Here is a 21981-nt window from a genome sequence, read left to right on the forward strand (position 1 = left end):
CTTCCCATAACCTCTAGAATTATTCACTCATATCCCTTAGGACTGGACTCGACACCTTAGCTCTAAACTTCGCCCTTTCTTGAGTCTCTTCCAGTCTATTTTTTTCTTTCTCTCAAACTCTAAACTCTTTATGCAAGCATTCCTAATCCAAAATATGAAAGTCACCAAGGAAAATAAAACATCAAACACATAACTTAAAGTCTTAACTAAAAATTCAAAACACACCAAACAAAACAAAAACAAAAAACAAACAATAAATTGAAAATTGTTCCATTAAACATAAAAGAAAAACTAATCATCTTCTTCCTCGTCATGGCCGTGCGCAGCCCCGCTCCCACCAGCTCCACTCCGCCTTGCATTAATGATCTCGTCCCAAGATGGTATGTAGGGGAATTTACCCCCATCAATGTGTGGAATATGGAAATGGTCAAAAAGCCGCACGTGGGATTCATTGCTAAAACTGATAGCCCTCGCCATTTGGTCTTGTAGCCGCCTCATCTCGACATTGTACCAATCCATTGGCACTTCATCATTGTCCACCGGAATCACCGGCGGTTCCTCCTCCACTTCCCGCTCACATATCGATCTAACCCTCCTTCCCGGTGCCTCGAGCATGACCACCGAATCGTCATGCGGGATAGCATAATGACCACCACCATAATCTTCAATAATTCTTGCCCTCCGAAAAAGAATGGGATTAAAGGGAGGGGCAGGAATCATTGTCATCAAGTTCCATGCACCGTAGGTCATTAACCCATATGAGTTGGCTAGCCAGGTCACGAACATGCCACCATTAATCTTGGAGGTTTTCCGATCCTTGACCACGCCCTCCGATAAGTAAGAAGCCAAACACCATGGAATGTTGCAGAAGGTGTCGGGCGTGATGATACTCCAAAGATAAAATACGTCAAGGTTGGACACCTTGTCGTCGTCCTTTCGTTGATTGATTGTAGTGGAGATAAGGCGGTGTATGAGACAGTGTGTGGGTGACCTAATGCTCCCTTCTTGGGCCGACTTCGGAATATATAATTTGTTGGCGATTGTGTTCCACCAACCAGTACTTGTAACATTGTCGGGGAACATCTTACGAGATTGTTCCAAGAAGGCGCGAAAGATAGCAGTAGTGACCAATGGTTGGTCGTAAATCCCCAATTGGCATGCAAGATCAATGACAGAACATTGATGGAATTCGCCCCCAAGACAAAAACTAAAACTCGTGGGGTGGTAGCAATCATCTCCTCCTCAGAAATATACTGTGGAGAAAAATTCCCAGCAGAGTTCTCGATACACCGACTCTTGAATTCTGAAAACCCGGCTCCATCCATCACAAATAATTGTTTCCCCATCGTAAGTAAATTCCTTCAAAAGGTAAGGCACCAAATCTTCTTCATACCGAACATTCTTTAACCAGTCCCAGTCAACCCTATTAGGTACATAAACCTCCTTCTTCCTGACCTCAGCCAGCTTCTTCTTCCATCCTGTCATTGTTGAAGCAGATTCAATCGGAGGGAAATTCAACCAAGGAAAATCTCCTTGGTTTCCACTTGAGCTCTGTCCTCTTGAAAACATGGTCCCTGCAAAACAAAGAACAAACAACCTAGAAAATACAGAAAAACATTAAAACAGAATCCATCTGGGTCCCCGAATGGACTCGTTGAGTCCGTGAACGACTCGGCGAGTCGTATGAACTGCGCAAGTCAGTCGACGGGTCGAGCAAAATTCGACCATAAAAACTCGAAATTTTTTCAAGGGTTTTGTCCATGGACGTTCCTAAGATGTATTAGAACAAGAATAATCATCCAAAACAACACAATTAATACTAAATCAAAACCCTAAAAATTTACTAAACTTCATAATCGGGTATTCTATGAAATTGACACCTTAGAACATCTAAAAATCATGACTTTAACAGAATTATGGAAGAAATTAAGTACCTTTGTTGATAGAATTCAAGAATTTTGAAGAAAGAGTGAAGAATTTGATGAATGCTTGAGAGAGAAAACAAGAGAGGCGCATGTCGAGTAAGGGGGAAATATGATCTCATTAGGGTTAAAAACCCTAGTTTTACTAGATGTAAACATTATTTTGAATTAATTTTTTCTTCTGTAAATAAAATCGACCCGTCGAGTCAGGGTCAGACTCGGCGAGTCTGGTCGCGAATTTAAAATCATCTGGGATCTAAGGAGACTTGACGAGTCAATTGCAAACAATTAAAAAATTATATCATTTTGTCATTAAAAAATTCATTCCACCCTACACTTAGCTCATACGCACTCTCAAGCAGTCATGTTTGATGATTTAGAAGATGAAAATAAAGTCCTAAAAACGAAAATCAAACTAAAATGAGAAAGATAAAAGAAAGCAAACTCTAATAATGGGTTGCCTCCCGCCAAGCGCTTCTTTTTAAGGAGTCGTTAGTTGGACTCCTTCCCATCTACGTTTCTTCATTTTCCTGCATTGGGAATGCACGCCTAATCTTTTGCGGTTTATACTTTGTCTTGTAAGCGTGTATCTTCTTCTTGTAAGCCCGTCTTAATTCTTCTCTCTTTTTCCTTGTAGCATCATCTTCAGCTGCATGAATTTCCCTTTTCCTCATCTTCTTCTTCTTTACCCCATTCTCTTGTACCTTCTCTTGCACCCCTCCTTCTTTAAACTTCATTACTTCATAGTTGGTGAAATCTCGGGCTCGAGGTTTGGTATTACGTGACTCAATGAATGGATTATCAGCATCATCTCTCCTAACCCTTGCATTTTCCTCTTCTCCAAAGCTTGCCTCCTCTTCAAGTGGAATGTCTTCATCTTCTTGCATTATTGTATCAAGGCATGCTACATGAACATGTTGAGAATCACAATCCATTCCTCCTTCTGCTGCTTGATCTTCTAAAGAATTAGGGAAAATCTTCATGTCTAGAACATGCAGGGAGCTAGTAACAAGCAGATCAGAATCATCCAAGTTGCTAAGATTTTCGAATGGAATCGTCGAGTCCGTGATAGCGACTCGGCGAGTCACAGCGTATTCCTCACATCCCACTGTGTTTCCTGAATCGGTTCCTTTCAGCAGCTTCTCTATTTCCTCCAAGTCTTTGTCAACATCATCATTTCCTCCAGAAGATAGCAAAAACTTACTTGGATCTTCTTCTTGCAAGAGTGCAAGTTCTTTTTGTAGTATTTCATCATCCAAATTAATGAAGGAAACTTCTTCTTTTCTTCCTTCTTCTTGCTTAATCTCTGGTAGAGCTTTAAACACTGTTGACTCATTTCCCACCCTCAATGTTAGTGTGGACTCGCATACATCTATCAATGCGCATGCGGTATTCAAAAATGATCTCCCCAAAATTATTGGAATTTCGGGGTCTTTTTCCATATCAAGCACTACAAAGTCCACGGGGAATATAAATTTATCCACCTTAATGAGGAGATCTTCACAAACACCTCTTGGACTAATAATTGTCTTATCCGCCATATGGATCTTCATATTCACAGGCCTTGGCTCCGGTACATTCAACTTCTCGAAGAAAGAAAAAGGCATTAAGTTAATACTTGCACCCGAATCGGTCAACGCTTGAGTAGCAAGTACATTTCCAAATTGACAAGGAATTTTGATGCTTCCCAGTTCGCCCTTCTTTTTTTGGTAGCTCACTTAATACTATCTTTGCGACTTCAGCTAAATCTTTTCTGGCAACAAAGAGTCCCTTTAGCAAGTTCAAATATTTGGGTGTTTGAAGCATTGTTTCCACAAATGGGACGTTCACATGAAGGGCTTTAACATGCTCCATGAAAGATCTATATGCGTTAACCTTCTCATCAGGTATGGCTCTGATTAGGAATGGAAGAGGAGGGTTGTAAGGCTTTAAGGAAACAACAGATTTGTCATCAGGGCATGGACTCGTCGAGTCCATTAGAGGGACTCGGTGAGTCTGGTCGGGTTTAGCTGGACTCGACTTTTCTGTCTTTTCTGCATGCACCTTGGCGACCTTCTTTGCAGAGGTCATAGGAGTGGAAATTTCTCCATAGCTGGAGGTTATAGCATTCACATTCTCCATTCTCGGATTATTCTCGGTTTTACTTGGGAGTTCACCCAGTCTTCTCTCGTTCACTTGATGTGCAAGTTTTCCTAGCTGTTTCTCAATGTTGAGAATAGATGCTTGCTGATTCCTTAGTATATTTCTGGTCTCTTATATTGCAGCATCATGATCATTATGTCTTTTTTCGGACGTGGCTATGAATCTTGTGAACATCTTTTCTAAGTCGGCTCTCTTTTCCACAACCGGTTCTTCCTTTTGATAGAATCCCCTCTCTTTCTGCTTGTATTTCTCCTCCTTTGCCTTTTTGTATTCTTCATACGGGAGCCATTCCTTCTTTGGTTTCCGCCAATTCTCATCGTATCTATCGCCACTTGAGTAGAACACTTGCGCCTTCTTGTTTCCATTTTCATCCAAGTCGCAATCCTTCATGAGATGAGGTCCTCTACAGTTCTCGTATCCAACTCGAATAGTGTGGATTGTTTGATCCATTTTTGTCATCCTTCTATCTAAACTATCGAGCTTAGCCATCATCGCCGCCATGCCATCATTGGTCGAGTTCACTACCCCCCGACTTACTTCATTTCTTGGGTTGTGGTACTCTAGAATTCTTAGAGAATTCTTCAATTAATTCCTTGATTACCTTGGGTGCCTTCTTTGTGAATGGGCCTTGCGAGTCGAGCAATTGCCTTGTGGTAGTATTGACTCCATCATAGAAGATGGAGACTTCTTGTTGGCTATTAAGGTCATGGTGTGGGCAATTTCTGAGAAGACCCTTGTACCTCTCCCACGCCTCATAAAGGGACTCTCCGGGTTGTTGCTCGAAGTTGGCAATGGCTTTCTTCAACTTGGCTATTTTAGAAGGCGGGCAAAAATGGTCTATGAATTCCTCTTTCATCTTAGCCCATGTGGTGACCAACCCGGGGGGAAGTGACTTGAGCCAATCCTTTGCAGCACCCTTGAATGTGACTGGAAGCATACGAAGTAGCTGGGTCTCGCGTGACACATTTGGTACATTGAAGTAGTCATCCACATCATTTACTTCATCTAAGTGCTTGTAAGCATCTTCGTGGTCTTTTCCATAGAAGGGAATCTCCTTGAGTTGAGCGAGGATATGGCCCTTTAGCTCGAAAGTAGCAGTAGCGGGAATTGCGGGTTGCACAAGTCCCGGGCTAGTGTCATCGTGCATCCTCTTCTTCCATTCCCCATGGGGACTTCATCGATATTAGCCATAGTGATAGCTAAATCGCCCTCAAACTCGGATTTGTGCTCGTATGTAGGTTCTTCTTCTTCCTCGGTCTCGTACTCAGTGTCTTCTTTAATTGGGTCTTCGATTGCTAAAGAGGCGTTGGATGCTCCTGATTTGCTGCTCTTCTTCTTGCTGAAAACGGACTTGAGATTCTTTAATGATGAATTCTTTGAAGAAACGGATTCTCCAACGGCTTTTCCTTTGTTCCTCCTTAGTGCGGATTTCGGGTGTTCGAGAGGAGGGACCAGAAGTGTATCAGATCCTCAGGTCATGAAACAACTGTAAACAAAACAAGAAAAACGCGTAAAAAGAACAAAAATAAAATAAAAATTAAATCTGTGAACAGCGATGGACTCGCCGAGTTGTCACGAGTGCACTCTGCGACTTCAAGGCAAAAACAGAAAAACTTTCTAATTACTTATTAAAACGGATATTGTTTAAAACTTATACTAACTACTAAATTACCTAAGAATTAACTTTGTGTAAGAGAAATCTTACGCAAAGGATCGATAAAAATAGAAATTAATGTTAATTTGGAACCGTTCCCCGACAACGGCGCCAAAAACTTGATGTGTGTGAAACGAACTAGTTTTAAACCTACTTTTTAATTATAAAATGAACACACAAAGGCAGTGGACCTATCAATTGTGGTATAGCTAAATAAGCAGGGTATCGAACACAGGGAACGGTAAATTAAAACTAAAGACTAATTTTATCTAAATTAAATAATCAATAGGGGTTTTCTCTAGTTTTACAAGACTAGAAACTTACTAATATTACTTAGGCTAAAAACTAGAAAAGCAAAGATTTAACTAAATTCAATAATGAGAGGGACTTCTGTTTAGTTCAACTCAATTGATCCTATGGTTGATATTATGGTAATAGTGCAATGGATTAATTCTTCTATTGGCTACCGATTCAAGTGATTAGCTTTGCGTTCGCTGCACTAATCCTTAGAGAACAAACTAACTCAAACAGTGATCAGTTGTCTAATTTAATTTAATTCAATAGATTATTTATTCAGGTTAATTTAGACTTGTAATAGCTAACGAATTTGGTCCTTTAGTTAACTTCTTGTTGATGGTCATCAACAAGCTCACACATGAATTTACCTAATTGTCCATTAATTCTAGTTTCATGTTCATTAATCCTAGACATATGATAAAGTGGTCACATAAACATATGAGGTTGACAATTAAAAGATGTTCATACTATTTAATTATCTTCCTATTAACATAAAACTAGTTATCATTCATACACAAGGTTCTTTAACAAGCTAAAATCAACAAAATCACCAATATTGAATTAATCCTACCAATAACCAAACCATAGTCTCAATTTTGTATCCCCAAACAGAAGTTTAAGAGTTTTAGCTCATGATTGAGGTAATTAACAACAATAAAACGAATTCTAATTGTCTAACCATAATTGAAAAACAATAGATTAGGTAGAATGATGAGAATTTGCCTCAAATCTTCTTCGGAATTGAATTCTAGGTTGTATCTTCGTTTTTCAGATCTCTCCTGGCTCTGATTCGCAGCTTGCTTCTCCCCAAGGGTTCCAGAATATCGAATAGCGATCTGGACAACTGTTTTTATAGATTTGAACCGACTCGCTGAGTCTAGGACCGACTCGCCGAGTCCACCCCTTAATTCCCGTACATGGTAAGTCACAGAGCCTTTATCCTCTCGAATCTTCGACGCTACTCGCCGAGTAGTCGACCCTACTCGCCGAGTCCCTTGTATTTTTGGTGTTTTTCTTCTTTGTTCAACTCCCGAGCTCCCAACCGATTCTCCTGCTTCCTTTTGCTTCCGAGCTTCGCTTTTGGACTGAAAACACAATTCAAGCATTATTAAGTACCTTTTGTCCATGATATGCAATAAATTAGCTAATAAATGATAAAAATCTACACTTATTATGAGGCTAAATATGCAAATATCAGTCTTAATGGATAAAATGAAGTGTTGGGTTCCCCCATGGCATGCAAAGGCATCAATTTGCCAACTTTATGCCCTAGGACCTCTTATATGAACCATATCCGTAGTTTGACAAAGTGACTTTGTGAATTAAGCTCTTAATGATCATTTGTGCAAAACCAGCCTATACGTTGGGCATAATGATTTGTACGTTGCGCGTACAGCCAAATGATCTAGTACGTTAAGTGTATTGATGAGGTACGTTGGGCGTACAGTCCCTAATGGAGTTTCGGCTTCGTTGGGCTTTTGAGTTATTTGTGCCCTATTCAGCCTTGGATGTGGACCCATTAAGAGCTATTGGGCCTTTATGCTTGTTTTGGACCATAGATAGCATGGTTGGGCCTATTGGGCCTTATGGCCCATTATTGTTTTGGACCTTGGATGTTAGGCCCATTTAGGAAGAAAGGCTTTTAGGCCATATTGGAGGAATTTGGACTAGGATTTTGGGCCCTTGGCTAAGTTGTGTCATCATCCTAATTAGGTAATTTGTATTTATACAGTTTGAGATTTTTGGATTGGTAGCCGAGCAGCTATTGTTTGTTGGATTAGGTGTCTAAGCCTATAACTATAATTGGTATATACTTGAATTGATAGTAGCACAGTCCTTTTGGGGTTGCCTTCAAACCTGGCAATTGAATAGGATAACTATTGGAGAGAGAAGAATGATTTATTAGTTTATTACTTGGTTAATAAATTAATTAGAAGTCAAAATAAATGATTTATTAATGTATTATGGAAATAATATGTTAGTTTGAAATCATACTGTTTAGTTAATATTTAATCAGAAATTAATTTAGAATTAATTTTGGGATTAATGGAATTAATTGAAACTATAGGGATTAAAGGTGACAATGTTTAACAGTTAAGCATCGGGCAATTCTAGAACCTCCATATAGTAGGGGGAACCAAATCTAGATGCTCCTAGGGTTTCCTTGGGATCTAAGGGTGCCTTGGATGCCTTAGCGAGGAAGTTAAGAGATTAGGGTTATCTTAGATACACCTGCCTTATCCAATACTTTCCTAACACTTATATAAACCCTCCTTAGGGTTAGATTTCGTCTATGCACTCCTCCAAAAGGCTTAGATCCAAAATTCTTCTTTTTTTTTTCTCTCTCTCTCTCTCTAAAGTATTCTTTGGTTGCTTAAGTTTGTTTGTGAGCCATTAGAGGCGCGTCACTTGTGGTGCTTGCTACCAAAGGTCTTTCAAGAAAGGAATCAAGATTGTTTACAACAACACTCTTAAAGGTATGTTTCCTAACCCTTTACTGTGTGAATTTTGATTATACATTAGGGATCTAGGGTTTATACTTTGTGTTCATAGTTTGCATGTTCAATTAGATAAAACTTATATCCAATCAATTAAGGGTTGCATGCACACATAGGATATGTTGTTATGCTCAAAACTCATTAGTGGTACCAGAGCCTAGGATTAGTTTTATGTTGAATAGATGCAATTGTGAACTTGTTCAAAGGAGAAGGGAACATAATCGACATTCTGTTCAATGAACTCGCCGAGTTGTTCTTAGAACTCGTCGACTTGCATGAACTCGTCGAGTTTCCAACTTGGCGTGTTGGTGCGTCTGATGCTTATCTCGGATTTTCTTGCCTAACTTTATTTACTAGATTAATATTTGGTAATTATCTTTTATTAATTCTGCCATAATTTGATTTTTGGTAATATGGGATAATTCAATAAAAACCAAAATGTTAGGATATAATTATGAATTAGATAATGATGATTTATTTGATTGTAATTATCCTAATAGATATGGTTAATGATTTAATTAATTGGTTAATTAAAGGATAATTATTATATCCATAATTGGTTACCAGATAATTATTAATTGGATTGAATAATTAATATTTTTGTGTTGTTTGAAATTTAAAATAAAGGTTTAATTTTGGAAATTTAAAATGGAAAGCCCTAAAACATATCCTTATGGATTTTGTTAATGGTAATTAATAAATCCATATGTGGTTTAAATTTAATTAAATGTTTAATTTATTAAAATATTAAACCCTTAGTATTTTAAAATGTTTAAAATACATCCTATACTATATGTAAGATTAAAAGTTTAATATTTACTATATGTATAAGACGAGTCAGTCGAATCGCTAGTACGCCTCATTCACGAAGCCATACTATAAGGGGAGTGTAAGGAAACGTCATGTAAAATGACCACCATTGGGTATCCATTCTTACCCACCGCTCTCTTGTATGATGGATGGTCGTTAGCCAAACGGGTTCGATAGGACACTTAATCCTCATTAAAAGTATAGTTATAAAGTAACTAAACCATTTTCTAAAATCCCACTCTTAGCTACTTTAGGAAATATATGAATTTTATGCTAACCCGTGAAATTGCACACTTCACCTTATTGGTCGTTAGTGGAGCCTGTGTGGTTAACCGGCACACTAATGTGGGACTAATAGTGTTGGCAATGTGTGTCTTGTAAATTATCATTGATTAATGGAGCGTGTATGGTTAACCTACACATTAATTAGATGGTAAATGACATCGAGAGTACCAAGCTAATTTGCATGGTTATTCATAGCTCGTTTGCGATCCTCAGCATCCCAGTCACAAAGTGAAAGCATAATCGAGATTAAACGTGCCATTGAATAGTTCAGCGAATCTCAAAAAATCTAGGAGTTTCATTAGATTGAAACTAGTAAATGCTTACCTTCCTAAAAATGATTCGAATTTGATTACGGCATCACTCTTCAAAATTCAAATCGAAAATATGGATCCTAGCCTTAATTTAAATTTGGGTTAATAATTAACGATTAAATAAATCAACTAACTTGATGTAACACCCAAAAAATTTCGCCAAATTTAAAATTTTAATAGTCACAAAAGAGTCAAACAGTAATTGTTTTTACAAAACATTTCCAATTCGTTTATCATCAGAGTGTCCCAAAATAGATCATGAGGATGAGGAGCGGTACGGTTACGCCTTCGCCTTCCCTCGCTCTCCTGAAGTACCTGAAACAATAAACTGAAAATTGTAATCCCGAAGGCTTAGTGAGCTACCCCCAAAATACCAACACCATATCGACAAAAACCACAGCCATAACGATCAATCAAACAACATACATACTGGGCCATCGGCCAGACTGGTCCGCCCTACTGGGCCTACAATCTATCTGAATCTATCCCGAGCCTTCGGCACGACTGGTCCGCCGCGTGGGTCTACAGTCTCCCCGGGCTGCTCAGAGGGTGTGTTGGCCTTCAACACAAAGCAGGACCGCCTCAACCCAACCAACAAGCAAATAACCATGTACACATACTATCATATACTGGTATATACACATATCAAACATATCTATCTCATTGACCATCAATCATGGAGTTTCACTCGTAACTATAGTATCGACCTAACAGGTCACTAACATACCAATCCTTACGGATCATAAAAGCATAACATACTATCTTTCCTGATTCTGGTCTAACAGATCAGAATCATATGTAGCATACCATAACAACAGATCTAACCGATCTCTAGTATAACAACCATCCTAAACAGGATGAATCCTAACAAAGCAATAACATAACACCCATCCTAAACCAGGATGAAATCTAGCATGGCAATAACAAAGCAACCATGCTAAACCAGGGTGTAAATCATAAAGGGCCGGCCTTGGTGCCGTAGACCCTATCGATATAGTGAGGATAACTCACCTCGCAGATGTCGATTGAAATGCAAACTCCAACTATTGGATCATTTGACACCGGCACCACCACCTATAACCATGGCACAATATACTCATAAGTTCTTACTCTTATGAGACACCCCATAACCTCTTAGTAATTCCTGATCAAGGTCAGAGTCCTCACTTAAGGTCAACAGTCCATGTTGAACTCAACTCGTCGAGTGCAATCGACCACTCACCGAGTCCGTGGAGCATGTTCCAACTCGCCGAGTCATCGGAGTGACTCGTCGAGTCCCTTCAAATCTCGATCAATACTTAAGGGCCACCCGTCGAGTTTCCTCCTTGCAACTCGATGGGTACACATGCATGCTTATCCAAGGGAAAAGCCATCCGACTCGCCGAGTTGTTCTTCAACTCGTCGAGTTTTATGGTGATCTTCAGCGGACTCACCGAGTTGTTTATCCAACTCACCGAGTTCAATGACTATCTTCATGTGACTCGCCGAGTCATCCTTGAGACTCGCCGAGTCCATCCAGTCCTCTTTCCATACAGACTTGTTTTGAGCCATGCAGCGGCTCCAAATCACAGATCCAAGCTTCTAGAGCATACTTACCACGTAAAGTTGCAAACTTTACGTGCATGCATGGTTATAAAGGCTCCAAATGTCTATTTTAAGTTCTTAATGGAGCTACTAGTCCAAGATGGACTCCAACCATAACCAATACAACAACTTTATGACACTAGCATCCAAGGAGCGTCCAGATCTGAAGTTACAACTTCAGATCTAGCCCATAGCTCAACATCCCAACTTGAAAAATCCATAAAAAGCCCTAGAATCAACCAAAGGGAAGAAAAGGAAGTAAGAATGGTACTTTGATACCTTCAAACGATGCTAGCTGAGGCGAAACCCGCTTCCCACTCCTTTCTTGCTTCAATTTCCTTTGCACTCTTAGCTTCCTTCCTTCAAGATCCTCTTTTCCAAGCTTCAAACCCACACCAAGGCACACACACACACGAATTAGGGTTTCCAAGGGTTCTCAAAGACTATAAGGAGTCCCAAAGGAGGCTGAGGCTCCTTTAAATAGGGGTGCAAACCCCAGGATTTAGGGTTTCATCTGCCAGCTCCTACTCGCCGAGTCCCAATAGTGGACTCGCCGAGTAGGTCACTAACCACGCGTTCTCACCCCGCTGCTACTCGACGAGTAGGTCGACCAACTCGTCGAGTACAGCTTAACCATAAATTTTTAATTAAATAAATACCTGAGGATCGGGGTGTTACACTTGAATTCTTATCTCCCTTTATAGATGTCAAGTTCAGATAACAATGGTTTTCCTCATCCATCTGAAGATGATCTTCCACATGTTGATCAAGGTGAAATAATGTTCCCTTCTTCAAATGGTGGAACTAGAAATCATGCTTCTCCAAATTTTCATCCACCTCTTCCAGTGATTCTCCCCGACCCATGATTTCTTCAACTTGAACAGTTCAAAGTCACTCGATCCCTATTGGCATGTAAACATCAAGATGGAAAGTTTGTGTGTGTGCATGTTCTGAAAATGAAATCGCACATTGACAAATTAGGAATGTTAGGTGTCATTTTCCCAAGGGAGCTGGCCATTGATTTAGTTCTAGTTTCGCTTCCCGACTCATATAGTCAGTTCATTAAAGACTTCTGTGAGAGGGACCACGACATGACCTTAATCAATCTTACACATATGTTGATTGTTGTTAAAGCATAAATTCTTAAAATCACAATTGAAACAAAAAGTGTTTGAAGGATCTGTCTCCTAAACTTCCATGGACAATGACAATGGCAACATTGGTAGTCCAGTAAAGGTTTCTCTTCCCAATGGAAAGCGATCAGTCAAAGTCAAATAGTTTGACCATATGGTAAAGAGAATAGTTCTGAGATAGCTCCATGTGTCATTCCTGAAGAGTCCATATGTTTCTATTGTCAATTGAAGGGACATTGGATGTGAAGCTGTCCTGTCTACCTGAATGATCGTAGAGATAGTAAAGTCAAGTTGTATGACTCTACTACAGGTACATCCACTATCTAACTCTATTTTATTAAGTTCCTATTCATAGATTCTTATTTTATTAAGTCCCTATTTTATTAAGTTCCGATTCATAGATTCTTATTACATGATGTGATAGTCACATTTTGATGTTTTGCAGTATCTAAGAGAAAGAAGGAACATTAAGAAGTAAGTTGAATCTGATCATAAGAGATGGATTTCGGTCGCATGGTTCAATGATCAGATTTTGGAAGCTATTGCTTAGGAGTTATGATAGGTTAATAGATTGCTTAGGAAATATTTTGAAACATAGTTTTCATATATTTGCATTGTAAGGAGAAAATTTTCCACATATTATAAATAAAATGAATTTTGATTTATTTACTTTATATTTCCTTGCAATGTCATTTATGAAAATTGGTGGTTATATTTCTATTGTTAGTAATGTTAAATGTGGATTGATTCTTAATTATATCGTTTGTGGTAATGTCATAATCAACCAAGTGAAGGAATTCTCATCACCCAAGTTTCAATTGGATAGAAACTTGGAGTCATACAATTCGAATTGTGTGATGTATGAGAATCTTAATCATTGGAAGATTATAACTAATTTGTTGATCACATGCTTATGTTAGTCAAAGTGAAGGACTAAAGGATCTAGTACACATCGATGTGGACTATTTAGATCCACCATACAGGACTATAAGTATATTCGTCATGATTTACTGATGGTCAGTAAACATGGTTGTGTTTATAAGATTAAGCACAATTTTGAAACTTTGAAAAGTTTCAAAGAGAATTAGAACGAATAAGAAGAATCTGTTAGGCAGAAAGATAAAGGTTTCTCCGATCTGAAAGGAAAGGAGAATACTTTAGTATTGTGTTTTGTGATCATCTTAATGATTGTGGAACCATGTCACAAATTAATCCTCGTACAATGTCTTGGTGAAAAATTTTTGACTAAGAAGAGGAATCAAATATTGTTGAAATGATTTAATCGAGAGATGATTCATATTTCGTTTCCAATCAAGTTTTAGAGTCATACTCTAGTAATTACAAATCATATCTATAAGCTTATTTCGAACTAAGTAGGTTCATAACACCTCATGAAATGTGGAGTAGAAATGTTTTCTTACTCTAGCACATTTGGAATTGGTATTTTTTTTGTTTTGGTTGAAACAAAGGAAAAACTAAGACCAATTACATGAAGTGTTTTCTTGTCGAGAATCCACACTAACTTTTGAATATTTGTTTTTGCTTGTTAATGATTTTTCCTTGAGAGAGAAACTTATATGTCTAGAAGTCAGTGGGAGTCTTATTGGTCTTAAAGAGTTTCAAGAGTCAATCAAGAATAAACTTTTTTTAGTTATCACTAGCACACGACCTGAGGTTGATAACCTATCGTGTTCAGTTGACACATTCTTATTTCTATGCATCGTCCAATTGAGTTGGCAATGCATATGAGTTCTATGGTTCTCATTTGACTGCAAAAGGAAGAGCATGTTTGTCAATGATAGTACATTGGTCAATGGACGTGAGCTGCTTAAACAACATGGAAGACATGGTAGGCCCTTGTGCTACCAGATGACAAGAAATTAAGAATAAGCAAAGTTCAGTCCATGAAAGGAAGAAAAACAATTTGATTTTGGTTTGTCCTTAATCTTATCTTATGATTGTTGGTTGGAATTGATAAATTCACATGGATAGGAACACATACACCATAAAATCTAGGTGGCAAAAGTTTTCGCTCAAATTCATGAAAATGATTATGAGGAAACAGTTTCGGTAGTAGATTTTATATCTAATTGATATCATGGTTACAGTGGTGATAATTGCTTTCTCAAATTCGTATATGATTACGACATCTCGCTTCATAGTTCGAATTGTGAGATATGGAAAGTAATAGTTTGAACATTCAGGACTTATCGCTATAAGTTCTGAAAGGGTTTAAACACACACATATGCTATCTAATGAGGGTATATGAGCTTGAGAAGTCCAGATGAAGACTTATCAAAGTACCACGAATCAGAAATCTGAACTTTAGAAAGAAAGTCAATAGTATTGATTTATAGAAGTCCAGTTGATTTCTAGGTACATGTCAAAGCTAGTGGGAGCATAATTGTTATGCTAGTGGGACCATAATATGCTAAGTGTTGTAGGTTAGCAATACTATTTGTAGGAAATGCATGTTGCAAAGTTTGAAAATTGTTTCGCTATAGAAAGTTATAGGGGAGAGAGCACTTATACTTCATTTCAAATCTAAAAGTTTAGATTGAAGGATTTAATAAAACTTATTCTTGGATATATATGAATATCGTGTTAAAATGATTCAACATAGGAAATTCGATATATGAAAATATTATAGCAAGAGACTAATCAAGTATCATATTTTCTATGTAAGAAATTATGAATCGAGTCCCTTATGCTTCAGATATAGGATCGATTTCATATGCTATAATATTCACTTGTTTTGATTTTCTCCAAATGCCTAGGGCATTGAGAGGGAAAAGGGACCAGAACAGGATGTGACTAAAATTGTTAAAACAAATGTCAAGAATAATTTGAGGTTTACTAAAGATTGGCTGGTTGTGGACAGTTCGAAGTATAGTAGTATTTGGATGGACCATATTGACATAATTCTGAGTAGAGGTGATTCTTGTTCAGAATCGATGGTCATATGGGAATATGGAAATGTTTCCATAATAGGTGATGGTTATTTAAATATGCGTTAGAAACCTTAATAAAAAGAAGGTGTTCAAGAATTGTATCTTGAATTTGAAACTTCATAACCATGAAAATGTTTTAAGTAACAAAGTTTCAATGGAGCATTTTGTGACATCGGTGGCAAAGTCTTTGTGACTTTTAGGCCACTTCATCACAAAAGGATATTGCATGCAAGTTTAGACTCTAACACATTTAGTGATGAAAAGAATTTGGAATTCTTACTAGTTCTAATAAGATTTAAAATTATGAAATGAGCATCGTTGGAATAATGTTCAATCGATCTATTTACAAAGGAAGGACCATAGAGAGCAATAGCATGCATGTTATGAACATGGCACGACTGATGTTTAATTCAAGTGTTTAGTTGATTAATCAAAACATTATACAATTAATAAAGTCTAATTAATATGGTGATTAAATAATAAGTATTTTATTTATTTTCAAAAATTTTAAGACCATGTTAATTAGGTTATTATTGTGTTTCGCTTCGTATGTTTTACTTCCCGGATAATTGGATTATTCAAACATCCACAGCCGAGCGTACTTTTGGAAGTAAGTAGTGAATTAAGACTGTCATGAATTACTTCATGGTTTGCTACAGTATTTATGAGTACTTTTGAAATGGGGATTTAAGTATTGGATTAACCCACGCTCAAAGATTACTTCATGGATTTTATCACGAGTAATTTTGAGACGATAATATCTTATATTCGTGAGACAAAGTGATATGGGCATATTCAGTTATAATATTCATGCATTACCTTAATACTTTATGTTGATTTTATCTCATTTAATGAACAAAAGATACTTAATTAGTTTTAAAATTTCATTTTCAGCAGTAAAGACATGCTCGGAAGGAAAAGGAAGCGGAATTCGCGATTGGAAGCTTGGATCTTGGATTTTGAAGAAAGAAGGATGTTGTTAGACAGCTAGACTCCTTTTCAGTGTTTTGGCCATATCTCATGGCTCGTAACTTTGATTGACGAGATACAAAATGTTCTGAAAACTAGACACAATTTTGGATGGCTTTCATGTTTTGAGAAAATGTTGATTCCAAACACAACTCGACGAGTTGGTACATCAACTCGACGAGTTGATATGAAAATTCCCAACAAATTCGTGACTTGCCGTACACAAGATTTAAGTGAGAAACTCGATGAATTGGCGCTGTTTTCCACAATCTATATAAAGATCGGTTTCACCCGAAACCCTAACTAATTATGGAGGCTTTTGGCGAATTTTGAGGACCAGAAGGGTTCTTGGGAGCTTTGGTTTTCGAGAATTCAACCTAGAAATCAATTTTGAAGAGATCAAAGGAAATCAAACATTAATCCTATCTTAATATTTTGTGTGAACCATGTTTGAATCATTAGATTTTGATTTTATGATGATATTTGTTGTAGTTATGAGCTAAAAGCTTCATACTTCTGTTTAGACTAGACGATCTTATGAATATGGTTTGATTGAGTGGTTTGGATTAATTTGATTTGATGTTTTATCTTGTTAAGCTTGTTAAAAGATCCTTGCATATTAATGATAATTGTTTTTTTTGTTAATAATCAAGTTTATTAAGTTATATAAATATCTTCTTAATTGCTGGAATCATATAGTTTTGTGAAAACAAGATTGTATGCCTAGTATTAGTGAACATGAACCTAGGGTTAACTAGAAAATATGTAAGTTAATGTATGAGTTAATTGAATGACCAATTTAGTTGACTAATATTACAAGTCTTGTTTGATTCGAACTGAACACTAGGAAACTTGTTAGTTTAATCACTTGATCACTGCTCGAATTAACTTGTTTTCTAAAGGATTAGTAATAGTGTACATGAACCTAATCATATTAGAAATCGGTAACAATTGATACATTAATCCATTTCACTTGCCATGAAATCAACCATAGGAATAAGTGAATCGAATCTAAACAGAATTCTCTTTAATCTTATTGAATCTAGTTGTCTTTTGTTTCTCCTTAGTTGTTAATTGCCTTTTTTTTTAAGTGTTTAGTAATTGCCTAAGTTTCCAATCTTGCAAAACTAGAGAAAACCCCTTTTTATTACTTGTTTTATTTAGGTAATACTAGTATTTATTTTAATTGTTTACCATTCCTTGTGTTTGATACCCTACTTACCTGAATTAAACTGCTAATCGATAGTACCCTGTCTTTCGTGTGTTTGTCATTGTGTTTAAGTTAGTAGGATTAAAACTAGTACTATTTCACATGTATCACGGAGATATATGAGTTGTTGTTTACGAGTCAGTTGTTTGTTGATAATATGTAAACACATCAGTAACTTGATGTTATAAAACGTATTGTTGTGTGTGATTTGATGAGTAAATAGTACACACATATAAGTCGAAGTTTATCTGTTCCTTTTTCCCTAACGGGAAAAGCGATATTTTTGGGCCCCTCGATGATTTGATGGTGACATCTAATGCATTTGGCCAAGCCTGGACTGAATTGATGTGTTCAATTAATTGCCTGATTTCAGTCATCATAAATCAAAAATCGGTAAACAAATCTTGGACAGAGAGAATGATTATAATCCATGTCTCATGTTCATACGATATCGTGTAGAACAGAGGAATATTTGATCACTTATCTAAGGACACATTACTGACTTGGTCAGAGTTCGACATCGGCTTTTGGTAGCTACAATTTGCTAGTCAATTTAGTAGTTATACTGGCAATTATAGTTATTAGACTTATCCAAGTGGGAGACTATTGGATCAAGTGTCTAAATCTATAACTATAATTGGTATATACTTGAATTGATAGCAGCACAGTTATTTTGGGTTGCCTTCAAACCTGACAATTGAATAGGATAACCGTTGGAGAGAGAAGAATGATTTATTAATTTGTTACTTGGTTAGTAAATTAATTAGAAATCAAAATAAATGATTTATTAATGTATTATGGAAATAATATATTAATTAGAAATCATATTGTTTAATTAGTATTTAAATTAGAAATCAATTTGGAATTATTTTTGGGATTAAAGGAATTAACTGAAACTGTCGAGACTAAAGGTGACAATGTTCAATAGCTGAGCATTGGGTAATTCTAGAACCTCCCTATAGTAGGGGGAATGATATCTAGATGCTCCTAGGGTTTCCTTGGGCTCTAAGGGTGTCTTGGATGCCTTAGGGAGGAAGTTAAGGGATTAGGGTTATCTTAGATACACCTGCCTTATGCAATACTTTCCTAACACATATATAAACCCTCCTTAGGGTTAGATTTTGTATATGCACTCCTCTAAAAGGCTTAGAGCCGAAATTATTCTTCCATTCTCTCTCTCTCTCTCTAAAGTATTCCTTGGTTGCTTGAGTTCGTTTGTAAGCCATTAGAGGTGAGACACTTGTGGCGCTTGCTACCAAAGGTCTTTCAAGCAAGGAATCAAGATTGTTTGCAACAACAATATTAAAGGTATGTTTCATAACCCTTTACTATGTGAATTTTGATTATACACTAGGGATTTAGGGTTTATACTTTGTGTTCATAGTTTGCATGTTCAATTAGAGAAAACTTAGATCCAATCAATTAAGGGTTGCATGCACACATAGGATATGTTGTTATGGTTAAAACCCATCATTGTTTTCATCAGACTGAGGTGAGTCTTATCACTATGTCAATGGGTCAAAGGCACCAATGTCAGCCCATTATCTGATATGTGGATTGTTATTTGTTATACGTTGACTGTATGAAGACCCCCGGGGTAGCCTGTGGCACTTATGTGAAGACCATGGGGGTAGCCCATGGCACTTGGATATTAGACCATGGGGGTAGCCCATGACATTTCAGGTAAAGACCGTGGGGGTATTCCTTGGCACTTGGATATCAGACCATGGGGGAAGCCTATGACATTCCAGTTACATACCATGGGGGTAGCCCATGGCAACTTTATGTATTTTGCATGGTATTTTGTGGTTGTATGTTATGTGATATATGGGAACCCACTAAGCTCTTTCTTAAAGTTTATTTGGGGGTTTTCAGGTACTTCCGGTACTAAGGGGAAGGGTCTGGCTTGATGGCGCAACATTCACTCTCCAGCACTTTTCGCATTTATCTGTTTTGTTACTCTGATATTTGATACCATATAATGTAATTGATTTTAGGTAACAAATTATGATTGTAAGTCTATTTTCAAAAATGAAATTTTTTATCTAGTTTTTATCCTGTTACACACAAAATCAAACTTACGCATAAATGAAAATATCTTGAAGATTGAATTTTCACCTTAGTATAATATACATGTCAAATACTCGAGAATCAGGGTGTCCTAAGGATTGAACCCTTTAACTCATTTGAGTAACTGAAGATACTTTACACATAATCCAAATAAAATATCTAATGTTTCATACTTGACACTATTAGAACCATGTGTCCAATCCATTCATGAGTGCATAAAAGCCTACCCCAAGCCTTCTGAAGCGGCAACACTTCACACTCACATAGGGAGTCCTTCTATATCATGCACCTGTTAATGAACTTTTTCAAAAGAGCTATTAAGAATTTAATCAACCTACTTTAACAATACATGTTATAAGCATATACCTTGGGATGTAGTAAACTAAATGTGCTTCAATCTCCATACGCAAGCTTTCCACATTGAATTCAACTTCTAACCTTGTATTAGAAGGGAATTGGGTATCTCACTGTAACATCTGTTTACTTGGATGGATCGAATTAGGGTTTCAGTGGGTCAAATGGTTAGATTTTTGGTGAGAAAGAGGTCCTCACAACGTGAGACCTGGAGGCTCGCGATGTGAGGAGGGCCGCATGAAGATTTCCATCCGGGACTAAGCTCACGACATGAGTAATAAAAGCTCACGATGTGAGGAGCGTTGTAGTCTAAGACCACGAAGTTTTTGGGTTTCCCACGTATTTAAGCCCTCTTATCTTGGTTTTGTTGGATTAGGTGTCTAAGCCCATAACTATAATTGATATGTACTTGACCCGATAGTAGCGTGGTCCTTTTGAGTTGCCTTCACCATAGCAATTTGATAAGATGAATTATGGAGAAAGAGGTTAATTATGATTTATTAAAATGTTATAAGAATAATATATTATTTGAGAAATCATATTAATTAATTAGTATTGATAAAAAAATTAATTTGGAATTAATTTGGTGATCAAAAGAGACTAATTAAATTACAGGGACTGATATTGCAATTATATGATAGTTGCAAGTTGGTCTTGAGAATCCCTAGGAAGGGATGGACGAAATTCTATGTGTAGACCACATAGATTTCGTCCAAATGGGGCTTCTGGAAGGATCTAATGGGTTGCTTAAGGCCTAAGCAAAGAATTAGAGTCCCAGTTAGAAACCCTAGCAACTCAGCTACATAAGGAACCCCTAGGATTCCTAAATTCGGCCACTTGATCCTAAGAGGAAACCCTAGCCGATTTTATAGCCTTCCCACCTCTCTTATATTCTTCCAATTGCTACTTGGTGTTTGTAACTCACCATATGTGCAACAATTGAGACACTACGCTCTTGAAGATCAAGATCTACAAGCTACAAACTCAAGGTATTCTTCTAACTTGGTTTTATGTTATAAATCTCGAAAATTGTATGCTAGTTAGGGTTCATGCTTTGGATGATTAATATTGCATATATAACTTGAGAAAAACCTAGATCCAAAGCATTAAGGCTGCATGTGCACCATAAGAATGATGTAGTGCTCAAAACCCATAAGTGGTATCAGAGCTTAGGGTGTTTTTCTGTAATATTTGATGCATTGATGAATTGTTCAAAGCAAAAGAAATATCGATTTTTGGTTCTGCCTGATGAACACGACGTGTTCATAATGGAGCACGCCGTGTTGGCCCTCCACGACGTGTAATCGCTTGACACAACGTGGAGACGAGTCAGATAGCAGATATTCGGATTTTTCGCTTAAATTAGATTTGGATAATTACCATAAGTTGTTTTACTAATTAAAATTTTGAATTTTTGATACGGTAATTGATATCCTAATCTAATTAAAAGATAATAGTCAAATTTTAAGAAAATTACAAGTTTATGTGATAAATTAATTATTTGTAAACTTTGATTTGTATTTATCTTACCGAATAAAGTTGGATTAGGTCGGATTTAGATAAAGTTAAAATTATATGACTATTTTAATTATTTTAAATTTGATCTAGAAGTTTTCAAAAGTATCAAAACTTGCCCTCAAGTTTTGGAATTTAAAATTTGATTAAAAAGTTTTTAATTTTGAAATATTAAATTCTAAAACCCTAGTGTTTTAAGAGTTAAAAATACAACCCTTATACTATTATAATATTAAAATCTTAATAATTATATATATATGTATAAGATGAGTCAG

General features: G+C 36.9%; 1 non-coding gene across 1 annotated transcript; it reads left to right on the forward strand.

Annotated features, from left to right (window-relative positions):
* Nucleotides 1-4765: 4765 nt before the first annotated feature.
* LOC111905133 (small nucleolar RNA R71) lies at nt 4766-4872 on the forward strand. Its single transcript, XR_002854748.1, has one exon. It is a non-coding gene; the product is annotated as a small nucleolar RNA R71 (small nucleolar RNA).
* Nucleotides 4873-21981: the final 17109 nt, after the last annotated feature.

Source organism: Lactuca sativa, chromosome 6, assembly GCF_002870075.4.
Source record: "Lactuca sativa cultivar Salinas chromosome 6, Lsat_Salinas_v11, whole genome shotgun sequence".
Taxonomy (NCBI): domain Eukaryota; kingdom Viridiplantae; phylum Streptophyta; class Magnoliopsida; order Asterales; family Asteraceae; genus Lactuca; species Lactuca sativa.